General features: G+C 35.5%; 1 pseudogene across 1 annotated transcript; it reads right to left on the reverse strand.

Moving 5' to 3' along the window:
* Window positions 1-433: 433 nt before the first annotated feature.
* On the reverse strand, window positions 434-2,636 carry LOC308352674 (zinc finger CCCH domain-containing protein 14-like; annotated as a pseudogene). The gene has a single exon. The product of its transcript is annotated as a zinc finger CCCH domain-containing protein 14-like (transcript).
* Between the last annotated feature and the right edge of the window lie 17,126 nt (window positions 2,637-19,762).

The raw sequence follows: 19,762 nt of genomic DNA on the forward strand, positions 1-19,762 counted from the left end.
AAGTGGCTAGAGAGACAGGTTAACAAATGTTAACCTAGAACTAACCACATCACAGAATGCAAAAAAAAAAAATAAAGAACATGTTGCAGGGAGTAAATGAGACAAAACTGTGGAGTCAGATTTAAGAATAAGTCAATCATTAGAAGTTTTGGCTTTTTTTTTTTTTTTTTTTACAAACATGCCTGAAATGTTTTAATAGAATTTAACTTTTCCTTAAATGGTCTTTTCATAACCAAAACAAACAACAAAAACCACCCAATGTTAAAACCACTTAATAAACTTACAAACTTGAAAAATTAGACACTTCAGGTAGGCAGTAAACTCAATATTATGAAAGCAATGTTTCCAAGTTTCAAAGATTTGACAAGTTCAGCAGAATAACGTTTGTCAGTGGATGAATACTCCACAATCTTCTGCCAAGTAGGACTGAGTGTCATTCACTGGTGTGAGGTGGAATCCATTTCAAGGCATGTTGTGTTGGCACAGTCACTGAAGGATGATAAAATGTGTAGTCAGGTCTTGTACACTGAGTGTTACATCTGCAGTGTTTTGGGTGATAGAAGGGACTTTCCATTTTCCTACAAGCAGGGAAATAATGGCACAGTTGACTATTAGAAGCTAGAAGGTGGCACTGGTTTTGCAATTGCTGGCTTTGGAGACACTACTGGAATTCTTAGACTCATATGAGTGAAGGAACAATCTGGTTTAGTACATTTTGTATCATATTTTCAATTTGGATGAAAGAACAAATTTTTTTTCAGTAAATTTACAATTGGGGAAGGCTTTGCAAGTGAAACAGGTTGATGGTAAGCACACTCATCCCCATTTTTAGGGCAGGCCAGTATTTGCAACATTTCAAAAAATCTTTCTGGTTTCTGGACCACACTCAGCTCACTCATCTCACCATCTGAAAAGCTACCATTTGGCTCATCAGGCTGCCTGCTCATCAACTGCAAGTGCTGTGGGTGGAGGAGACCTCTGAGTCCCTTGTTTGAGGTTGCAGTTTGGTTTACAGGTTTCACTACTTCAAAACACATGTCCTCTTCTTGATCTGACATGTATTCTCGGAGGCTGGGGACACCATCCAGTGTCACTATAAACTTGGGACTTGCAGGTTTATCTGGTGGTACAAGATCCCATCTGCTTAAGGTGTCCTGAAAGTACCTGAAGGGTATCTCCAGTCTTCATCCCCAACTCTTGGTTTGGAGCCACTACTGTTTCCTCAGACAGCTTTGGCTTCTTCAGAATAAATGATCTTGTGTCTGCATGGATTATGGATTCCAAGTCATAGTAATCTTGACTGATCTGCAGAGTTTCTGCCATTACTGGCTCAATTAGCAGTCGGTATAACAACTGCCTCTGTTGAGTTCCTGGGCTTTTTTCTTTATAATCTTCCTTTGTTTCCTCTTCTTTAATGGAGAGATTTATTCTGGGAGTCCTCCTTCGCCCCTGGACCATTTCTGTCAGCAATTCTTCTTGAGAAGTTCGAGTTCTGGGAGCAACCGGAAGTATCTGTTTCTGTGAGACTAGAAGAGTTAGTTGTTTTTGTTACAGATTCTTGATCTTCAGATATAGCTTTCAAAATTATTTTCTTGTTAGCTTGTTTAGAAGGTGGAAGCAAAGGTCTCCTTTCAGGCTTTGCTGGCACTTGACACACTGCTAGGGATGCTTCCTCTCTGAGACCCCAAATCATCATCTTCCTCCTCTTCTTCACCAACATGATGGAATTTTTTTACTTTAACAGTTGAACTTACCACAAGCAACTTCCTCTTCTGAAAGTTTTCTTCCTCAATACTTATTTTTTTTCTGAGTTGTTTCTGAAGAAGGGTCTATAAGTCTCTTCTAAGCTGTTAACCACTTATGGTTCACAAAAATGTCCTGTTTCATACACCTGGCTGTTCTGTATATCAGGTTGCTTGGTGGCACAAATACCATTTTGCTGCTGCTGAAATTGCAGGTTGTTTAAATGAGAACCACTGTCTGCTTTTTGACTTGCAGGTGGTGACAATTTTCAACAGAAGTGTGAGAAAAATTATATAAAAGTGTCACTGTAGGGTTTTTTCTGAGATAAGGGATTCTCCTGCACAAAACGGAGGTCTTCATCAATGAAGTCATCTGGTTCTGGCTTAGTATCAATCACATCTTCAGAGGGTGCTATCTGCCTCAGAGGCTTCATAGCTTACATTAATCAGGTTGCAGCTCCATCATCATAAGTCTGTCTGACTTAGTAGTTTTCTGTACCTGTAAACTAGGAGAAACCTGGAATCTCTTTTTTCAGGTCTAGTGCTAGCAATCGCAAGGGGCAGCACTGCAGCTTCGTGCCTTTCTCTCATCCCCCCGACTGAAACTGCTCTTTTTTGAAGACACATTATTATCAAAGATACTGGTTTCAGAAGACTTTAGACTGGAGGGGTCAGTTGTAACAGAGCCAAGTTTATCTAATACACCATGAAGACATAACGATGAATCGTGTTGTTCCCTAGGAACAAGGACAGGTCCTCTGTCATTTGGTCCTGACTTTCTTGTTGGCCACCATTACTATAATGTTATCAGGAAGTTCTTCATCAATGTAAGGTCTTGTAATTTCCCTTTAATGGCACTCCAGATCTTCGACTGATCTCCACGCCGATTTCCATGGCTCCAGCATTGGCAGTGGGTTCAGCCCCTCCTGTGCCTTACTTCCCCAGAGCCTGGGGCAGCTCCTTGCCCACGGCTCAGCCACAGCAGCCACCAGCCACCAGTGCCACTCCAGGATGCTCTGTGTGTCCCACCTCCACAGTCTCAGCAAAAATACTTTTAAGGTGGTGGTGGAAAATCTAGTACAAACAGTAAGTATGGACTAATGCGGCTAGAAATAGAGTAATAGCTGAAAATATGTAGAGTTGAGGAAGGCTGTATATTTTACTTTCTTATGTATTTTGCTTAATGCCTTATGGTGGGAGATGTTTGTACATGTTTAAAAGCTATTGTGAAAGAGCAAATAGGAAAGGATAGGGTGAAGTTATGGGAGAGAGAAAATAAGGAGTAACATCCAGGCAGTAAAGGCAGATACTGTTGCCATGTGCCCCTTCTGTTTACTGGTTCTATCTTCTCCGTATGTCTCCATATTTAAAAACAAAACAAAACAAACAAACAAACAAAAAAAAATTTTTATTTGAGAGAGAGAGGGAGAAGGGGGAAGGGACAGAGAGAGAAGGAGAGAGTCTTAAGCAGACTCCACACTGAGCATGGAGTTCTCTCAGGGCTGTATTTCACCACCTGAGGTAAACTGAGCTGAAACCAAGAGTCCAACACTGAATGAACTAGGCCACCCAGGTGCCCCAATATGTCTCCATCTTGATATATTATGACTGTATGTAGAGAAAGCATAGTGTGTGTGTGTGTGTGTGTGTGTGTGTGTGTGTGTTTAAAGAGAAAAACACACACCAAAAAAACTATCCGATCTTTCTAAGTGCATAAACAGCTATTTGAAAAAAAAAAGAAAAAGAAAAACAAAACCTAATCCTCTGAAAATTTACTCAGAATCACACAATTTCAACAATCCTTTCAGTTTATCTTGTATAAAATTATTGAGCTCTTCCCATACTTTGATCTTAGACGACATCCGAAAGTATTCCTGAAGGAGTGCAGGCACTTGCTCTCTTAGTAGAGTTAGGGAAAGTGATATTCATGCTGATCCTTGGGTCTGAGCTGTCTATTGTGCATTTTTTCATTCCTGTAAGCAGTGTTGGCCTCTTTTGCAGAAGTTCATGGTGGATGAACTCATAGTTTATTCATGTTGCTCAGCAATGGTACTAGGAAGTCCTGGGCATTTCTCTCCTGTTGATGTAGTTTCCAGTTAGTTCTTGCCAGCTGTGGACTCGGGCTCAGCTACCCATCTTCAGCCTTTGCTGTGAGGTCATCACACTGCCCTTTGGAGGTCCTAAAGCCAGTTTTTCAGTCTTCAGAGTTCATGTCAACCAGGAACTTAATGTGGCTTAGCTAAGTTTATTTGCTGCACGTTTTTAAATTTTTCCTTCTTTTCAAATTGGCTAAGTCCTCCAAGTTGCTATATGCTAGGTTAGTGAAGAGGTCATCCCCCCACCCCCCCCGCCCCGGAATCCAGAGGTTGATTGAAGTACTTTTTTCAATATGTATTATTCTTGGGATTATTCTCATTATTTAACAAAGCTCCCCAGTAAGGAGTTTCAAAGACCCAGAGAAAATTAGCAGATTCATTTTCCTCCCACTGTCTTTGTTTCCTATTTCTGTCTCCAGTGCTTACTACTATAAACCCTTCTTTCTGACTCTATGTAAGGCTTAAATGAGAAGAGATATCCTTTTCCCCCCCCCATGAATGAATGCTAGGAGATGGGTCCTCCAAGCTTGTGCTTGATATGATAAATAAGGAGAACAAAAAATAGTTAGCAAATTTTTTCTGTTGACTTGCCAAGAGATCTAGTACCAACCTTCTGGCCTGGATAGACGCTGCAAAGAAACCAGGAGTACATGTAAAGTGTAATCAGCAGCTGACAGATTATGAGCCTATTGGGATGTTCAGGGCCAAACAATGCTATAGACATAAGTACCAATGATGCATAAACCATATCTCAAGCAAAAAATCAGGTGCAAGACTCAGAATAGAACACCACTGCCTTGGAAATAACATCTGGTTTATTACCTAAAGCAAAAGGATAGTGAAGCAGCCACCTGGGAAGGTTGGTAGGGTCAGTCTCTCAAATACATGAGTGAGCATGTCTTGAGAATTTACAGAGTCTGTGATTCTTAGCCTTGGCTCCACATTAGAATCACCTGAGGGAGCTTTTATTGATCCAGGTGCCCAGGCAATGCTCTATCATATGAGAATCTCTAGTTATAGGACTTATATTTTTAAAAGTCTCTAGGTGATTCCAATATGCACCCAAGTTTGAGAACCACTGCACCAAAGGAAGGAACCAAAAAGGAGACTGGAAATCAGGCTTGTGTGAAATTAGGGGCTAGTACGCTGTCATAATCTCTTTTCAATGTGGACACAAATTTCTTGTAAATTTTAAAATGTTATCATGCCTAGTGTTTCTTCAAAGATTATGTGTAGTTAGAGGAATGGGCTTTTGTTAGGGTTCTCCAGTATTGCTCTAGACCTATGATTCCTTTTAATATTATTTTTCAGACTGTACCATTGAAAATAGAGAAATGAGAAAATATTACTTTAAAAAAAAAGGAAAAAAAAGGAAATGGGCCTGAAAAAAATAAATCACAAGGTAGAGGATTAATGAATCTAAAATAATGTATTTTTGACAGAACTCGCAACTAAACTTTTCACTCCATCACTTAAATAAAAAATAATCTCAGTTTCCAGATGCAAACTACCAAAATTCTAAGCTCTGATTTTAAGGAAATTAAATTATGTGCTACACTTTTCCAAATATCTATTAGCCAAGAAGTCATCATTCAGAAGTTCTGGAAGAATTCATTAACATTTGTAAATCAACCCTATATTTCAGTATAAAGGCAAATGTAATATAGTTCTCTTAATCAATATATTCTCCAAGGGAACTAGAAAAGCCTTTATGTTATTAGATTTCCAACGCAGGCCCACACATTGTTTATCATTGTATACTGTCCTTTTAATTTATTCTTATTTTTTTAAAGATTTTATTTACTTATGTGAGATAGAGAGTGAGAGAGAACATGAGACAGGAGAAGGTCAGAGGCACAAGCACACTCCCTATGGAGCTGGGAACCTGATGCCAGACTCGATCCCAGGTCTCCGGGATCATGACCTGAGCTGAAGGCAGTTGCTTAGCCAACTGAGCCACCCAGGCACCCTATACTGTCTTTTTTAAAAATGGGATTTTTATAATGTAAAAATCATGTTAGTTTGTGTTAAGTATTCACACAATTCACTGTTGATGTCAGCCTGACAGCATTCATGGTGAGAAGACATTACATATTGCTTAATGTGAGTGTTAACCCTAGAGGAGATAGGGCGGAGATAAATTCTACCCTTTTTCAGTTCATGACAGCCACCACTAGGAAAATGAACGTCATTAACAAATTGTGGAGAGGTTAGTAAGCTTTGTGTGCTATCAGAATTAAAACAAAAACAAATAAACAAAAAACAAAAGAAACCCCATGATAATGTACAGGTACTGTATCAAAATAAAAGTGCAAAGAAGACCTCTGGAAGAGTGTATTTGCTAGCAAGCATCCAGTTTTTTTAATCCAGAGATAGTATTCTTCAATAAATCACAGTATATATACACACATATATAAACACACAATGCATAGGACAGTTAGTCTCCCCAGCAAAATCTGCCAAATCCCACTTAGAATTATAGAGTATTTTGGCCTAGGTGGGATTTTAGATATCATGAAATATTCTGTTGGGATAATACACAGCTTTCTTCAATCACAATTTTGCCAGTTAACTCCTCTAAGATCTTAGACAAGTCACTAAACTTTCTGATTATGCTAAAATTGTGATAACTAAGCAAGTATTTTATATTAAATATCTATCCCATAGATGATCCAGAAATGTTAGTTGGGTAATTCACGAATAAAGTAAGATTTGAATGATTGGTCCTTGGCAGCACAGCTAGTCATTGGCAGAGTTGAGACCAAAACCACAGGCTTCTGGCTCCTCTCAAGTATTTTTGCTTTCCTTCCTACCTCTTAAAAGTCAGAAGAGAGGTTATGATTCTTCAGGTTTCTTAGAATTTGTACCAGGACTTCCAAGCTCTTTTAAAAGGAAGAGACCACTAAGTGACTTTTATATAAGATATCTGGAGATAAGTATGGAGATAATTCTCAGATTCTTTAAAATTAGAGCTTTGAAGTCTATTAGAAAAGATATTGTGAAGTATTCACCAATGTGTTTTTAATTTGATTTTTTCTCCCACATGATCCTTCTCCCCATTTCGAGGAGAGTAAGAGTAGTTTAAGTTTATTGCCTCAAGAAAGGAAAGATATAACGAGAAAAAAAATTGAGAACTAAGTTCTTGCGTCCTAAATTTCAAAATACACTTACGAATTTAAGGAAGACACAACTGTCTTGACAAAAAAGGCTTTGGAGTGGCATGATAAGAGGTCTTTTAAGTATTAAAAGCTAAGGTCCTAACCTAAATTACTGACATAGAAAAATAAATCTTCTGTTAGAACAAGTTTTTATCACCTGGTAAATCTCTATAAAGAATTTGGGAGGAGCATAAGTGAGATAGTAAGAAAAGAAAGATATCCATAGACCAGTGCCCTCTTGAAGTAAAAATTACTCTAGCTGCTGTACTCCTGGCAGAATGAGAGAACACACAGCTTCCTGTTTGGGATACTGCTAACACTTAAGAAATTCCTCTGACTGTGGTTTTGAGAAAACAGAGATGATGTTTAAATGGAGTTATTTGGCTGGTGAACATAAGGCCCAGAGCCCCTGTGAGCAATAAGTCCTAGAAGTGTGCAGTCACATAATTTTATTTCCCTTGTATTGCCTTGAGTGACACAGCTGTATCCTGGAAAGACAACAGTTCTGGGGTGGGCAGAGATGAGGACATTCTTGTGGAATGTGCCACAGAAATTTACATATATAACATGGATGCCTCATCTTGTGCTGAGGTAGAAGATTGATTATGCCCATGGAGTAGAGGAAGTGAGAGGCTAGTAGAGCACAGAAATTTGAACCTCAGGTTGTAGAGTACCACTGTTGTGTTCATACCCAACTTTGTCTCTTAATTGCTGCATAAACTTGACACAATTTTTTAACTGTTCTGTGCACCAGTTTTCCTGTTTGTAAAACATGGATAGTAATAATAGTACTTACTCCATAGGGCTGTTATGAAGATGGATAAACATAGATATACCTATAGATAGATACAGTTATAGATACAGGTATAGATAAAGATATATAGATATAAAGCACCTAGTGTAGAGCTATGTAAATGTGAACTATTTTTTAATGGTCCTTTTCAGCGGATGCCAGCTATGGATAGATGGACTATAAGGATGAGGTTCTTACTCCCAATTTTCACAACATTCCATTAGACTTACCTGAAGTTTAGGATTTACACCAAATTGGGGGTTGAAGTAGGGACAGAAAAAACAAAAACAAAAATTTACTGAGAAAGATTCAAAGGGACTATCTGATAAAGTTTCAGGCTTCTGCTCTCAGGTAGAATTATAAATTAAGCCATAAATTAAATTAACTTATCCATATTCATATATGCACATGTATATGTAGTCATATATATGTTTATTTCTTTGACATGTAAGTATGTGGCCTAGGGATTCACGCTACTAAAAATTAAGTGGTGAAAACTTAAAATTCCATTTTAGTATGATGGTAATATATTTGTTGCTGATATATATCTATTTTATCTTTTTTTTATTAAAGATTTTATTTAATTATTTGAGAGAACAAGAGCAAGAGAGACCATGAGTGGGGGGTACGGGGCAGAGGGAGAAGGAGAACCAGACTCCCTGCTGAGAAGAGAGCCTGACACGGACATGGGGCTCCATCCCAGGACCCTGGGATCATGACCTGAGCCAAAGGCAGACACTTAACTTACTGAGCCACCCAGGTGCCCCTATATCTATAGCTATCTCTCTAATCTAGCAATCTATCTCTTTCTCATATTTGAAGGTCGATTACAGCAAAATAATTAAAGATCCTGCTAAGTGATTATATATTATAGTAGCATAGATTTAGAGTCAGGATTCTCTCAGTAATAATGTTTTTAAATAATCTGTGTCATAACTGTTTTAATTGACTAGCAGGTAGTAATAAATGAATATTGTCTATACATTGACAACTCAACAGAGAATAAGTTCATATTCAATTTATCCTGTGAATTTTGAAAAAACAAAGGAAAAACTATGTACATATATTTTTTGGACAGATGTTATTTATTTATTTATTTATTTTGAGAGAGAGACAGAGAGTGCTCAAGTTGGGGGAGTGGCAGAGGGAGAAGGAGAGAGAGAGAGAGAATCTGCAGCAAATTCCCTGCTGAGCACAGAGCCCAATGCAGGACTTGATCTCAGTAATCTGAGATCATGACCTGAATCAAAATTAGGAGCTGGACACTTACTGGACTGAGCTATCCAGGTGCCCCCAAATGATATTTTTTAGCAAAAGAAAAATGATAAGAAATTGGTATGTGTTAAATAATTAAGAAACACTAAAAACAGAAATACCATGTTTTGCTGAGCATGTTTACCATTTTAAGGATCTAAAATTTGGAACTGGAAAATTCCTGAGACTTCCAGCCTAAATAAAGGAGTATAAAGAAAATCAAGTTGCCTTTAATGTTTATGAGTGGAAAGTGTGAGTACCTCTATTCATTCATTTGTTTAACTGTGCAACTTTGTGAGCACCTTAACTCACAAAGACAGATGTCAGTACTTAAAAGCTTGGCTTTCAGACTATAGAGATTACTGCTTTCTGAGGTATTCAAAGTGGGAAAAAAATATATTCACTGGAACTCAGAAAATGAAAGAGTTTTAAAGAAGGGAGTGTAAGGCAACAAAATTCATGTTTTACATATTTTATCTAAACTTGTAGTAACTCTTGTCCATCAAAGAACCCTCTCTTTTCACATTCTTCTTCACCTCCTTCCTCCGTTTCCCTCCCTTTATGAGTAATCTGGTTTTATAGCCCATCTGGGTTAACAGGTACACTATACTACACTAAGATGGGAAACTTTAATGGGCAAATAACTTCTAGGTTGCATACCAAGATTTCATAGCTCCAGTTCACTCTGCAACTAGGCTTGAGAAAGGAAATGTAACTAGACTTGAAAAAGAAAACATTAGGTCACTTTTAAATCAGAGAAAATTATAGTTGGTAACTAAGAGGTAGTAGTTCAACACCTGGAAATGACAGTAGGGATTCATTCATTCATTCATTCATTCTTTCTTTCTGTAGCCAAATACTGATCTCTGAGTGCCAGACACAGATTTATTATATGATGATGTTAAATCTTTTCAGCTAAATTCTTCCCATCTCCATCTTAGTACATATACATAAATGTTAAGATTATTTATCAGTTTCTGGGACATTATAGAAACTCAGTAATTCATATGTATTTCTTGTTTTATATTCTATGTATTTGCCATGCATAGTGTGGAAAAATATAGAGGAGAGTGGCTGATAGCTCTTTTTAACATAAAGAAATAAAATATCAGATGCTGGTTGAAATCAGAAGAATAGGGAAAGAAAGATCACAGGAGAGTACCAGGGCATAAAAAGAACAGGCTGTCCTGGATTTCGCTGAGTTGGGTGGAGAAAGAACACTTTCGAGGAGCAAAGGTCAGTTTTTAGTAGTTGCATCACTGTTCTACTCAAAACTTCCTAATGGCTAAGACACAAGAGTATAATAAGCTCTGTGATAGGTCTTATTCTCCGTCCATAAACAACTTGAAAACTGGAGAAATTATATGAAACAAACATTTTTAGATGTTAGACAGCAGGAAGTACAGGACTGTTATCCCTGGATTTAGGAAAACAAATCACAGTAGCCTTATGCTTGAAGAAAATTTCTGGAATGCAAAATAGCAAGGGGAACCCAAACAGAGACCAGTGGTTTTGCTGTGTTGACAACATGAGGACTGAATTTTTAAGATGCTGAGATGACTAGAATTTACAAGGTAGAAAACATGAGATGAGAGAGATACACAGAGAAATAGTTCCAGTAATTTACACAGAGGTCTTAGTTTTTAGAATTCCATTCTGCAAATATTACAAGTAAAACCTCAAAGGGCAAGTAAAAAAAAAAAAATCTTGTAAGAAAAGAGCAATTATCAGGGAGTTGTAAGCCAAAGAGTTTCCAAAAATCACACAAAAGTAGGAATTATTCAAGTCTTAATTCATTGTGGAGTCTCATTAATATGTGAGACACTGTAGAGACTCCAGACATATCATGATTTAGGAGGAGGACTAAGTTAGCTCTAGCAGAAATACTACTCCAGAGTAATTAGTGCTCCAAAATAAATAAATAATTTTAAAAAATAATAAAAATAAATTAGAAAATAAATGTCAGCACTTAACAACATCAAATTTGGAAGCATCTAATGAAAAAACTACATCGATAGGAAGAATTAGAAAAATGAGGCTTATAGCCAGCAGCAATGTCTATCAATGTAAACATTCTAAAAAAAATGACAGGAAGGGGAGAATTTTTCAATAAGGACTATAGAAATCAATTATAAGTATGCTCAGATATTTAAAGAAAAATGTGAACATAATGAAAGAATAAATTAAAAATATATATAATAGCTATTTTCTGACAAAGAAAAATATAAATATCAAATAAAACACCACTACATAAGATTTTTATCAGATTAGACTCCATCAGAAAAAAAGTAATATTAAATCCAAAAGCATAGAACCAAAAACTATCCAAAATGAAGTAAAGAGGTATTAAAAAACTGAAAAACAAAACAAAACAAAGCAGAGAAAAAGAGACTTGCAGGTCATGATTAAACAGTCAATATATGATAAATTGGAGTCTGTTAAAGAGAGTTGTGTAAGAAGAAACAAATTAAAGAAATTATTGCCAAAATTTTTCCAAGTTTGATCACTATAAACCCATAAACCCTTGATATCAACAAATACCAAGAAGAAAATGAAGGAAACAACACCAATGCAATTCATAATTAAATTACTAAAATAAGTAATAATAAAGAGAAAACCTAAGAAGAAATAAGAGAAAAAAAAATCAAACACGTAAAACAGAGGTAAATAAATTGTGGTCCATGTGCTAAATTCAGCCTATACCCTGTATTTGTATGACTTCAAAGTTAAGAATGTTTGCTATGGTTTTTTATTAAAGAAGAATATTTAACAGTGACTGTAGCCCTCAAAACCTAAAATACCCCTGGTATGAAGGAATAAAGGTAAATATTACTGTAACCTTTTCTTCAGAAATTATGCAAGCCAGAAGACAATGGAAAAAACGTCATTAAAGAGCTGAAAGAAACAAACTGTCAACTTAAAATTCTTTGCCCAGTGAAAATATCTTTCGTAAATGGAGGCCACATAAAAACTTCTTCAGGCCAGCAAACCTGGAAGAATTTGTCTGTAGAACCAGACTGTAAGACATGTTAAAGAATTTTCTTCAAGTGGAAGAAAAGCTGTTTTAGATGGAAACATAGATCTATGGAAAAACATGGATCTATGCAAAAGAATGAGATTGATAAACATGTGTGGGGCTTTTTATAATTTTTTAATTATAATTTTTATAATATATTTAAATATATATTTTACATTTATATTAATACACTTTTAATATAATTAAAAATAATAGGAGGGATAAGAGACAACTCTTACATATAGAAGAATTCTAATTAGTAAATGTAAAAGTAATGAGGGAAATATAGCATCATTAGAGTTCACAGTAATTGTTGCAGGCAAGATCTACCAAAGCATGGCAAGAGGGCAAAAGTTTATGGTGAAATGGGGTATTTTATACCTTCCAAGTATATCACTTCAAATACATATCTATATCTATAGATATAGATATCTATATAGACATAGATACACATTTGAGAGAGAGAGAGAGAGAGAAAACAGAGGGAGGGGGAGAGGGAGAGAGAGTATCCCGAAGCAGACTCCCTGCTGAGCAGGGAGCCCAACATGGGGCTTGATCCCAGGAACCTGAACTCATGACCTGAGCCAAAAATCAAGAGTTGGCTGTTTAATAGACTGAGCCAGCCAGGTGCCCCACCTCAAATACTTATTAAATACAAAAGGAAAAAATACTAATGTTACAGTAAAGAAATTTGATAAATACCACCTTAACCAAGTGGTAAATATTAACATAGTAATAAGTTCGAATATAGACATGTACTACTGATTTGATGCCTAAGAAGGGACATCAACTCTGTGATACTTTTCTTCAAATCCATAACCTCAGTCTAATCATGAGAAAACATCAGACATACACAAATTAAAAGGCATTCTGCAACATACTTGGCCATTATTCTCTAAAAATGTTAATGAAGAATAAGGACAGACTGAAAACTTACTGTTTGGAGAAGATTAAGATAGGGAAACTAAATGTATTGTGGAATCCTGGATCAGCTTTCAGAATAGAAAAAAGATGTTAGTGGTAAAACTGGTGATGTGAAAAAAAAAAGTTCATGGTTTAATTAATAATATTATACTAAAGTTAATTTCTTGGCCTCAGTAATTGTGTAGTAGTTATGTAAGCTGTTAACATTAGGGAAAGTTAGGTAGAAGATACAAGAGAACTCTCCATACTATCTTTGCTAAGCTTCAGTAAATCTAAAATTGTTTCAGAATATCAAGTTAGAAATGTTAAATGACAGCTTAAAGAAAGATAATGACAGATTACCCTCAAGTCAGACTGTTTCAGTTTGTAATCTGGCTATTCAATTAATTGCCATATAACCTGACAAAAGTTACTTAACAAAGCCTCAGTTTCCCCCTGGATGTAATTATCTCCATTGGGAGGATTAAATTTATTACTAGAGGTAAATGTCTTAATATATGACTTCCTAGTAGTTAGTATATGTACTGCCTCAAAATACTAAATACTTCTATTAGTGTAAATATATGAGAAAAATAACAGGAATATATAATTAAAGGAAGAAAATCTATAGCCTGATACTACTTAATTCTTCAAAACAGCATTCTGTTACTGTTACTGTTTGTTGGTCAAATTGTTACCTGAAGCAGGCAAAAAAAGTAAGTAAATAAATAAAATTAAAAAACAAAAATATCTACTAAGTTGGGAAAAAATTTACCAAGATAAATAAAGAGAAATGAAAATTTAATTTATAGTAAATTGTAAGTCTCCTCATTTAAAATAGTCACTAAGTTAGCAAGACTAGGGTTTCTTTTAGACTATCTTAATTTTGTTGAATTGGATTTCTGAAATGTCCAGATTATAGCAGTGAGATAGACTTGAAAATGTCCTTGATACTAGCAGTTTTCTTTTCATTTTTGTTAATTATTTTAAAATTTCCTGTAGGATTTCACATCCATGGACTTTCTTTTAATAAAATAAATAATAGTACAGTAAGAAAATTGCATGTAGGGGTGTCTGGGTGACTCAGATGGTCAAGCATCTTCCTTCTGCTCAGGTCATGATCCCAGGAGTCTGGGGTCCAGACCCACAATGGGCTCTCTGCTCAGGAGGGAGTCTGATTTCCCCTCTGTCTCTGTCTCTCTCCCCTGCTAATGCTCTCTCTCTCAAATGAATAAATAAAATCTTAAAAAAAAAAAAAAGAAAATTGCATGTAAATAGGCAAAGGTGTTTTGTTTTTTTTTTAATATTTTTTTAATTTTTTTATAAACATGTAATGTATTATTAGCCACAGGGGTACAGGTCTGTGAATTGCCAGGTTTACACACTTCACAGCACTCACCATAGCACATACACTCCCCAATGTCCATAACCCCATCACCCTCCCCTACCCCCCTCCCCCCGGCCACCCTCAGTTTGTTTTGTGACATTAGGAGTCTCTTATGGTTTGTCTCCCTCCTGATCCCATCTTGTTTCATTTATTCTTTTCGTATCCCCAAACCCCCAACGTTGCATCTCCACTTCCTCATAGGTTTTGTTTTAATTGTCAAAAATAATAGAGCATTTTTCAATATGGTAATTAAAGTTTAATTAATATATATTACCCTTAGTTTTTTGACCAAAGTTTACATATTATGATATTACAGAAGAATAATAAATCTTGAACTTTGTCTTCCAAATTCAATACACTTGTTAGAAATTCAAACATTTTTATAGGAATATACTCAAATATTTTCAAGTACTTATCAAAGTAAAGGAAGAGTTGATGGAATAAGAAGCTGTTTTTTTCTTTACCTGTACACATGGTTGAGAAAAGTCAGAGGGAAGAAAAATAAACTCAACAGAATGAAATATATTCATAAAAGTGTTCTATTAATGAATTAATAAGTATATGCTTAAAAGAGATTTGACAAGATCTGTTTTATAGTATTTATTTGTAAAAATGATAGATTTCAAAAATCATTATCCAAAGTAAAGAAAACTAATTCCAAGAAAAATCAGGGTTATGTGCAATTGTTAAATTCCACACTCTCCAAGTTTCCACTTAAAGGAATTCTTTGTGAAATTTTCTCCACCATAAATCTGTTGCTTTTGGTTTTAAGCCTGTACATTTTGATGTTCATTATTCTGATTGCCTTTTCTGTTTATTTCTCCAATTCACTGACTCACTTCTTCATTCTATTTTGGTCCCTTATTTTCTTTCTTGTGTACATACATTTGTAAGAGTATTAGTTATCATCATGTTCAAAGTGGGATAATCTACAAAGTCATTAAAAGTCTTAGCAGAACAGAATGCAGAAATTATAAACAGACATATCCAGCACTATGAAGTTTTCTAGATTTGAGGGAAAAATTACCAATTATTATAGGAAGAAAAATGTGAATGCTAAGTAAACATTTGTTTTCAGAATTCTGTCAAGAGTGTCTACTACAAAGTATGGGTTTCATAAATATATATGTACATGCATATATACGTATATAAGGGCATATATATGTGTGTGTGTTTTGTGTGTGTTTTCATTTATGTGTATACATGCATTTGTACAGATGTATGTAAGCATGCATGCACATGAATATGTTTCCATACACATGCATATGTATATATATATGCATATGTATATGTATCTATATAAAAGGTATCGATACATCTGTTTGTACATATGTACTTTCTTGTTTACATACATGTACACAAAAGGCATATGCATATACTTTCATACACATGTCTATATTTTCAAATGATGCACACAAATGAAGCAAGAGAAAGTATGAATTTTATAACAGTAATCAACATGAGTAAACCCTTGCAATCATTGAAAATACTTAAGACTATAAAAACATCAAGAATAATATTTGACACATTGTATGGGTCATAAGATATCCTTCCTCTATTGGTAAAATGTTCTCTTGAATCTTCAAAATGATATTTGCATAGTTTCTTACTGAAATAAAGAGCAATTTGTTTGATAGGCCTTTTGTTATACTTTGAAATGATTGCAAAAATAAAAGGTACAATTGTAAACTTATATATATGGTGGAAAAAATATGTAAAGTCTGCAGTAAAGACTTCTAAACCAAGGTTTCTCAAACTTGTGTATACTTTAAAATAATCTGGCACAGGTAGAAATAACTGATTCTTGGACTGTAACCCTAGAGATCAGTGAATAATGAGTGGATTCGAGAATTCTAAAATTTTATAATGTACTCTGGGTGATTTTAATGCAGTTGGCCCATGGATCACACTTAGAGAAAAAAGAGAACAATACTGCAATTTGAATTTCATAATTTTTCTCCAGGATAAGGAACTAAATAGAGCAGAAAAATATGAATTTCTATATAAAGTCTGCCAAGTGGACAGAGATACTACAAAGTTACTTCTTGTATTACAAATGTTTGTGCACATGTCTGTAACTACACAATTTTGGCTAATGAGGGGATTTTTAAATATTATATGTGTCAATACTAAGCAAGAAGGTAGACTATATCAGACTTAAGTAGTACATTAAATATGGACCTATGGAGATTCAGGACTACTGATGCATGTTAATTAAATAGCTATAAGCTTGTAGGTGCCAGGGCCAAAGGTAAGAGACAGATTTATTTAAAACACATTTTTAAAGCCAGTTGGGATTGCAGTCATTAATCATTCATGTCTTGATGAATGTGTGGTAGCAGTCAAGTAGAACACATCTGCTGTGTTGCACCCAGAAAAGTCCATTCTGAGGTTGCACTGACTGCAGTGGAATGTTGATGGCAACATCAGCTAAGCAGATGTGGCAGGAAAGTGGCACTGGCTGTGGCAGTCAAAGGAATGCAGAGCCACAAACTTAAAATGCATATTAAATGACATATTAGACCAAATCAGATGCTTTAGAACATTCACAGTCCTTGAAATGCTACATTATTACTTATCATTCCTCAAGGACAGTGTGTGCTAGGGGGCATGAGGATGTTCTTTGCTGTCAATTCTTTGTGTCATTTGCTGTAAACAAGAATTCAAACAAGCTATTATTCAACTAAATCATGTTTCAACAAGACCTAGAAGCCTCATTGTTCTGTTTACTTGTCTTTTATAGAGTAAAGGGCAAAATTTGTGCTAGTGAAATATACTAGGCTCTGTTGGCCTCACCATGATCTTCTGTGGATACAGCAATTTATAGGCAAAAGACGAACTCTGTATGTTCATTATGAGGAAGAAAAAAAAGCCAGTCAGCCTCTATTCTGCTAACAGCCCTAGCAGATATATTGTATCATGTCAAACTATATTAAAAAAAGCCAAATTTATGAATGGTTAATGCTACTAGAAGCTCATTTGACCTTCAGGTAAGTGGAAAATCATGTTACACTATCTGCATAAATTATTTCTTTTGTTTTAATGTAAAACTATAAATGTTTTTTAATTAGAGGAAATTATGTATCAGTAAGCCAGATTTCCAAAAATAAGGGCAACAATACTGTGAATCAGCCTCAGGTAGTGATTCGCACTAACAATGTATTTTAACATGATGTTAACCACAATGAAGAAAATTATTTCTTGTATCTCAGTGTGATCTATGGATAATAGAAAGTAGACTTAAAAAACGGTCTAATGGAAATAAAATGATAAATGATAAATAGTAGAAACGAGCACATGGCCTGTGATGGTTTCATGAAATATTCAAATAAACAGCACAAATTGTATTTAAAAATGAATATTGTTTAAAGTATTGAAGAATGTATCTATATACAAGCTAAAACTACCCTATAATTACTTATTCGAAGTTTTACCAATTTGTTACTTATTTTACTTAGCCTTTTTTTATTTTTATTGAATCCATTTATTCAACAAGGGCAAGCATATTCTAGACATTGGGAATATAGCAGTAAATAAAGAGACAAAATCCACTACCTTCATGGCGATTACATTTTAAGAGGTAGAAGGATATATAAGATAAACAAGATAAAGAAGCAAAATGTAATAAATTAGAAATTATAATTATTAAGGAGGAAAAGAAATCAGTGACACTGCATATATTTGCATGGGATTTTGGTGCGGACAAGTTGAGATTCTAAATAGTAGGCCAGAAAATACCTTAGTGAGAAGCTGCGATATGAGGAGAGATCTTAAGTTGTTGAGAGAGAAAGTTATTTGGACATCTTTGGGGACAACATTCCGGTGAGAGAGGGCAACAACAGATAAGGCCATCATAAAAGCAATGCCTGGCATATTTTGGGAAGGCAAGGAAGAATGAACAAAGAAAAATAATTCTAGAAAAATGATTTGAAACAAGAAAAAGGTAAGCAATGGGAAGTTCAGAGCATGTGGAGTCATGTAGGATACTGCAATTTAAAGACTTTGGTGCTTCCCCTCCCCCCCCCCCCCCGCCGCGCCCACCACCCCATCCCGTAAAAAGTAAAGACTTCTGTGGACTTTCAGATAAAAGGCTGAATTATTTGGGAAGGTTATCAATTTCCTAGAAAAAATAGTAGCTTTGTTAAGTGTTCGAAATACCTGTAACTGTGCTAGAAACCAGAACTATGAGAGTGATGGAATAAGGCAGAGTACCCTCCCTCATGGAGCTGACAATCTGGTTGGAAGACAACCGCTTTGAACAAGCACAGTTATTTAAGAAGTTCTATGAAAGGAAGCATTACAGAGGACTTGGTTAGCACATAGGAGAAGCCTCTAAGGAATCAAGGAATGGTTTCCCAAGGGAAGTCACATGCAAGTTGAGACATGAAAAATCAGTAGAAGTTAACCAGCATGGTGAGAGGGAGGAAGGCCCATGAGAGACAGAGAGTGTGTGTGTCTGTGTCTCTGTGTGTGTGTAAGATCTCTGGTTGTAAAGGGAAAAGTTAGTGCTGTGTAGAGAGTAATTCACTGGAAAGTTTATATTTGATAGTGTACATATACAAGAAAGCAAAGTAGGGTGTTTGGGAATTTGGAAGAGACTAAAAAGTACTAAGTTGGAACTGCAAGAAAAACCTTTATTTCCCTGATGAAGGACTGTATCCTGAGGTTACCAGAAAACTCAAAGGATTTTAAATTGAAAAGCAGTTGTTTCCATTTTTATTTCAACAGATCAACTTGGTTAGAGTTGGTTAAGGAGTTACCAGACTGTTGGAGTGATTCAAGCAAAATGTGATGGAGGCTTGGGTTTGGCAATAAACAAAAGTCAAGGAAAAGGAGGGAGATATATTTCAGACATTTGAGGATATAAAATTTGCAACACTTGGTGATTTATTAGTAGGCAGGACAGTAAAGAGGAAGGAAAATTATCTGATGTCTGGTTTGGGCAGCTGGTGTATAATGCTATTACTGAGATAAGAAGTGCTATAGGAAAAGAAGTTTTGTGAAAAGAAGATAAGTTCAGTCAAAAGTCCTTGTAAATACTCATGTGCTGATGTTCAGAATACTACTAGATTTCCTATAGAGAATATCTGGGACAAGATATACATTTGGCAAGGCTATGTTCAGTTAAGCCACGGGAGAGGATGAGATTGCTCACAGTGTATAAAATTTGAACACAAGGAACTTCAAGTGGCACTCTTAAGAGCCCAGAATTAAGGAATAAAAGAGGAAAAGGTGTCGTTATGGAGATGCCATAGGGAAGGGAAGAAAATTAGAAAATTTGAGACCATGACATTTAAAAAAAAAAAAAAAAAGAAGAAATATTTAAGTAGTGGGCATCCTCATCTGTTTGTGCTGCTATAGCAAAATTCCACAAATTGAGTGACTTAAAAACAACAAACATGGGGCATCTGGG

The sequence above is a fragment of the Martes martes genome (genome assembly GCF_963455335.1).
Source record: "Martes martes genome assembly, chromosome: 11".
In the NCBI taxonomy this organism is placed as follows: domain Eukaryota; kingdom Metazoa; phylum Chordata; class Mammalia; order Carnivora; family Mustelidae; genus Martes; species Martes martes.